Below are 6,856 nucleotides of genomic sequence, written 5' to 3' on the forward strand. Positions count from 1 at the left end.
GGCAAGTGAAACAAATACTTTTATTAAATAGAAAAACATTTCCCTGCTATAAATTTTTTAAACAAAATACTTAGCCCAGCACATCTGCTAGGGAAGAAACCATAGCCTTCTTGTTGGGCTCCAGGTCTGCTGGAGAGTCTGTGGCATTTCCATGGCATCTGGCCTGGGGAATTAATGCCGTGGATGGATTATGGATGAATACATGACGGTGTATTACTTTTCAGCTCACAGAAGTTTATTAGTTTTTTTTTTTTTTTTTCAGGAAAGCTATGGGAATGAGGATCATACTAGAGGTAGAAGAGAGGAGGGTCAGAGAGCACTTGGGAGGGACGTTGAATTAGAGGGGATGTCTTCAGAGGTAGAAACAGAAGATAAGCTCCTTACGTAAACATTTGTGATGCAATAATGTAATGACCAGAGCTGAGGAATCTGCAAGAGGAAGAGTGTCCCCAGGTTTATATTGCAGGTGATGGAGACACACTTCAGTATGGCATGAGATTGAATGAGGGACGGCAGAGCCTATAGCTGTCTGCCTTTGTGCTAAGTCTCCCGTGGCTTTCAAACCCAGGACAGCTGCAGTTTCTCTACCCACAAGGGAATCCTTGGTAGATGGGGACCCAAACCTTTTGCTCAGAGGTCTAAACAAGAGCATGCCTTGCTCCAGTGCAGCTGGTGCAACCCCAGCAGGGTGTGCTCAAAGGAGAAGGTTCAGCTTTTCCTCACTGCAGCCCTTGGCTAGGCCCACTTACTGCATTTCTTCTCACTGAACAGTGTCTGCTAGATGTCTGAGCTCAGATCCTGAGGAACTGAGCCTGTAATCTATCTCTCCTGAGGGCCTGATTTTTGAAAGATTGTCAAGCTGGTATTTTTAGCTCCACATCTGTTACTACACTGTGTTTTGGCTGACATGGCACCTTTCAAACTGATTTCAGTGGCTGCCTGGTAACTTTGAAATTATTGAAGATTGTTTCAACCAGGAAAGTCTGTACTTGTTAGAAGAAAAAACTTTTCTGATTGATATCCTGAAAAAATCAACAGAGCTGATGTTACTGGCCAAGAGAGGTTACAGCTTCTGAGTGTGGGACATGAGATCTAGATTAATTTGCCTTATACTAAATTCCCAACTGTAGTGGTATCCCAAATAACCTCCAGGATACTCAGAAACAATAAATGAGTTAATACTGGACAAATTCTTGCTGAATAATAAAGTGTCCCACATTCTAACTTGAAGTGTGTTGTCATTTTAGGGTTTGGCAAGGGAAAATGTGGAGAAGCCTCAATAGGCTTTCACTGTAAGGTGGGGCTATATTACTGGTTTCATTTTCACAGACATTTGTACCTTAAGAAAAACAGAGATTATCTGCTTTCTATTTGTAGAAGGACGTTAAAGACAATGAAGCACCAGACAGAAAACAAGGACGGGTGAACCCTCCTGACACTGAGCATATACAAAATCTGCCTGCACATTTTCTGTGGGTGTTGATTACATGCAGAATATCTATTCTCACTAGATATTTGTGGTTAACAAATGTCCATCTGAATACACTAATGACCACATGATTATTCAAGTGTTGAGTTTTGCAAGCACTTTTTGCTTCTGGCTCTTTAGCCAAATAAGGAGGACAAAAACCCAATAAAGTAGATTTTTGTTGTAAAATAGAGTATGAATCTGAAAATAAAATATATCTTATGCACCATTTCTCAATTGTTTAGTTCACAGAGCAGACCAAACAACTCAAAATCTATTACAAAGATAAAAAACATATGTCTGAGAAATTCATTTCTCGTGCTAGAAACAGACTAACACAATAGTTTCCATTTAGAATTACATATGCAACCAAATCCTCATAATTGCCTTACAGTTCTGTAAACCAGCTCATGACCACTACAGAAGTATCCTTGTCTTCACTGGATTTACAGAAGACTATAATGAATTTAAAACATCCATTTAAAAACTGAAGCACATGTGCTTCTTCAGAATTTTAGAACGGGGAGATTGTTAAAACTATGGCTAATTTTTTTTCACAGCATCTATACGTATTAAAGCCTCTTGATTACTAAATATTACTCTGACTATGTGCAGCTGTGTTTATTTCATTTTTAAACTACAACTCTCAGTAGCAGCTAGACTAAGAATTATTTGTCTCTTTTATTAGACAAATAATGCTTGTTCTTAATTCAGGCTTAGAAAATGCAGAGATCTATTTGTACTCTTGGTAGCTCATAGACAGGAAGAAATATATAGCTTATTTTAATGTAGTTTCCAAGTTATTTCTATAAAGAAACTGTTTAAAGTAGCAGTTTAGTCACTAGTTGTGTAATGGAGTTTGTGTAAATTCTAACAATTATTAATGCTTGCTAAATAACAGGGCACACGTATAATCTACTTTTTTTTTTTTTTTTTTTTGGGGTACAGAAAGGCACAAGCTAACACAATGTAAGCTGTAATGTACTTCAAGGCTATCATCATGCCAGTGAATCTCATCTTGATCCCTGTTCTCCTCCTTTAAATGTCCCAGGCACATTCCACTTAGAGTTTTTCTAATAGAAAACATCAGCTGAGGATAGTGAAGGAAAGACAATGCCTCATTGGACCCTTGCAAATTTACTTTAATCTTTCAGTGAATGTTTAATTTCCATATTTTGTGTGCCAATTTTACAGTGCTCCTTTCTGTCCCTTGTGGCTTCACAATTTGGGTCTAAAGTGGCCAAATCATCCACATATGGCAGGCTTGTACTTTCCACAAAAGCAGGGTCTGGAGAAGGCATCGCTTTCCCGGCTGTCAAAATGCAATCCTTCCATCACTGCAGCTCATCAGCACCCCCCCAAAAAAGCACCATCATACCCAACCAGCCTTGGTGGGAGTGGGAGCCAACAGCAGAGATGCCTAGTGAGTACCTGGCACCTGTAGTCAGCAGCACTTTTGTCCTGGACTTCAGCATGTTCAGGATTTCATCTGCCAAGTGAATTACACAGATGCAACTCCAATATTTGCAACATTTTTTATATTTTTAAAATAATTTTCTGACATACGCTTTCCCAGTTTGGAGGCAATCATGGCCTCTGTGCAGGACTGGAGCTGCTCTCAGCAGAAGACTCAGCTTGAGGTGGTGAGGTGTGAGCAGACCTCACCTCCTACCACCGCAGCATCGATACGTTTGCTTGTTTTGATTTTTCACCCCCTCCCCACAGTCTTGAGATGTGTTAGAAGATGGCTGAAACATAAAAGCACTGGGAAGCTCTCTGCTCTTTGTTGTTGTTCACCAAAACCAACCCTCCTCCTACGCTTCAGTCGTTCCTTTCAGTACCCAATTAATTCCTGCAGTGTGACAGCATGGCTTCATGCTCTGCCATAATCCCTGACTCACTCTTCCCCAAACCAACTCAGATACCTGTGCTTTGAACTTCTCTTTTTCAAGTTACATGATGTAAAATATCTTCCACAGAAGAGTAAATGTTTCCAGGCTGAAGGTTAACTACAAAGTACAACTAAAGTTTCTTTTATTCATGGTTCTGCAGGTTTAATTCCACATTGCTATTCATCTCTGATGTGTGCCTCATTGATAAAAATATTATCTTTATAAACATATGACAGTAAAAAATGGATGAAGACAAAATATGATAAGGGTATGAACATAAGAGGAAAAAAAGAATAAAAATGAGGTACTGGAGACAGTTTCGTGCATCAGAAACACTGAGAAAATAAGATGGAAGGAAAGGTTTTTGCTTTTTCTTTTACTAATGAATTTATGAATGTTGGTTATTAAAATAATCAGATTAAAATATGTGGTTAGTACAAATATTATGAATCATTGTAATCATATTTAAAATGCTGTTTAATTGCATCAGCATCTTTCTCCAGCTAGCTAGTAAGGAAGGGTAAAGTACAGCACAACTGCTGCTGCTGTATTATTAGTCTGTTTACAGCTTTAACGATTTAATTGCATAGCACTGGGGCAGCTTCTCTCTTTTTAAAAATCATGACATCCAGGGTAAAAATTTCAGGTTGTTAAGTCAGCCACTAGGAGGGAAATTATAAGGTCTATTGTATACAGCTGAGGTACACAGAAACCGGAGAAAAGACTAACAAAGAAATCCATCTTCTTAATGATGGCAGCAACTTTCACAGCTAGTTTCCTCCCAACACACACACCTTGCATGGGTACCGCTGTGTCAGGTATATCCTCCTGCTCCCCTGGGTCGGTGGAGCGCTGTGTTGTTGATGCCTGATGTCTACGGCAGCTTTCTGTCCTTTCTTCCATCATGGTCAGGTTTCTATTAAGCAGCCAAAGCTGTAGCACCCTGGAAACCTGACTTTTGTAAGAAGAAAACAAAATCACAACTGTGTGATACAGCAAATAACCATCCAGCCTGGAAATTCCGTCCTTCTCAAGGAGAAAACCTGCCCAAGTTTACAATGCAGCAAGACTGTCAGGGATAACGTGCCATCCTGACAAGAAATGGGAGTTCTGCTGCTGACTTCTGCAGGGCCAGGACTTCACCCAGCAGCTGAGGTGCAGGATCTATTCCCATAACCGGGACACAGCTGCCTCAGACAGCCACTACCACAACTCAGATTATTTTAGTTTCTCATTTAAAGCCGTGTCCTAGCTTGGTTCCATGATTTACTTTTATTTTTGTTTTATTTCTTTCTGAATTGAAACTCCTGTAGTCAATAAAAATCACATATTTCCCATGTCAAGGACCTGAAATTGATCTATAGGCTTAAAATACCCAGCCTGCTGCAAGGGCCGCACTTTCACACGTTCTGTATAAATTCAAGTTTTGCCCTTGGCTGCAGGAAAGCCAAAGATTTACAATTGCTTTCTTTCTGTGCACTTTCTGTGCACCTGACTTTTCTCTGTCCCTGTAATGTGGCTCCTGAGCTGAAGCAAGGGCATCTTTTCTTGAAAAGACACCCACCTTTCTCTATCAGCTTTATGAGGAACCTGGGCATTTAGGTAGTTAAAAAAGCTGGAGTTGTCATTTAGAATGGTCAAACCATGCTGTGTTAGCCACTGTTTGGTCCTTAGCTGCTTTATCCCTAAAGCACTGCATGCAGGTAGAAGACATTTGGTACATTACAGGTACATATGGGATAGGGCACCTGGCTCAACAACAGCCCCCCTGTGCTCTCTAATGCTGCCCAGAAGCAGAGACAGCATTGTGCTGGTGCCTTCACTGCTCCAGAGCACCATGGAAAAGCAAAGACATCCTCACAATATGTGACTGTTGCATTTCACAGGGTGTGGTTGACATCTTGGCTGGCTGAAGGCACTATTGCCAGTCCCAGTCCAAGCTGGAAAATGGGCCAGCTCTAAAACTGAGGCACCCGCCGCAGCCAAATGGCCAGAATGTGTCACCTTTTGCTTCCCTCCCCACTCAGGTGCTGCAAGCATGTGCACATGGCATCTGTGGTCTTTTGTCCTGGTGCACAGTTTCAAAAGACTTCATGGGCTGCAGTTCTGAGTGAAGGAATTTTCTGCTTCCTTTGTAAAGGAGCATTCCCAGCATGATGTGATATTGTAGCACTTTTGACCCAATACGAGCTTTTCCTTCTGCTCCTTTGACCAAGTTCTTAAAAATGCTCTTAGTGGAACACACCTGCAGGAAATCACACATCTTCACCCATCAGTCCTTTTCTTCTTTTAGCAGAAAAAAATGCAGACAGTTAAAACCACATTAACTAGCTGACAGTACCCGTGGGAGCACCTGCTGCCCCCTGAGCCCTCCTGTCCGCAGCCCCCAGCTGTGGCTGTGCTGTGCATTTCAGCTTTTACCTCTGAGCTCCTCCACTGCCCAAGAAGTTTTGAGATTGATTAGTTTTCTCTCATCTCTTTTTCAACCCCAAAGATAGGGGTCTGGTGCCCAGGGGTCTGAGTGGAGTGAAGGCAGCACTATCACGCCATACTTCACAGGTTCATGAAATTCCTCATTTCACATGGGGCAGCTGCCAGGCTGCCTCTGCCCAGCAGGCACTGACATTCCACAAGTAAACCTTCAGGGGGATTGTAGCAAGAAGTGAGAAAAAAAATATGGCTTCATGAGACTGAAGTGAGTGAATTTATACATGATAATTCTGCTGTGGTGAAAGTTTTTACTGAAGCAAGAGGAAATATCTGTCACAGAGCGTATGGGGTCATCTCCCATTCCCGTGTGGATGGTGAGAAGTGGCCAGGTTTAAGTAGTTTCCTCTCCCCACTCCTTTGCGTGATGCTCATCTTGCTGTCACAGACAAACTGATGCAGAAAGAAAGAACTGATGTGTTTTATTGCAGGTAATGCATGGCTTGTGGCTTGTGGTCCCGTCGGCAGGCAGCACAAGGTGCTGCATGGCCGGCTGGGGCAGACACTTTGCTATAGGCTTGGCATAATGAAAAAACTCCTCTGGAAATGAAATGAAGTCTGGGAGGAAAAAAAAGGCTGTATGGGCTCCATGGATCAAACGGATCAAATGGATCAAACCAGCTTTGATGGTGATGCTGGACAAAAGTGTACTTATTGTCTAAACACTTTCAAGCTACATAATTTCTGCATTTTTAAGATGAAGATGTGATATTAATGTTGAAATGGCAGGTTTTGTTGAAAACCTCACTTAGTTTAAAAAACAAAAACAAACAAACAAAACCAAATAGGATTAAAAGGCTGAATAACACTATAAGGAAGCATTACATTCATTTTTAACAGCAGCTTTTTGTTGACAGGAAAAGGAAATAATATTTTTGTTTGTCAGCTTTCATGATAAATTTAGTAGATTTAAAAAGTATCTCCTTTCCTTACCATTGAACTGAAAAATCCATTATTCTTGTTCCAGCTCTCTACACTGTCTTCATTCTTACCTCCTCAATTTTCCATC

Source organism: Netta rufina (genome assembly GCF_964035555.1).
Source record: "Netta rufina genome assembly, chromosome: 2".
NCBI classification, from domain to species: domain Eukaryota; kingdom Metazoa; phylum Chordata; class Aves; order Anseriformes; family Anatidae; genus Netta; species Netta rufina.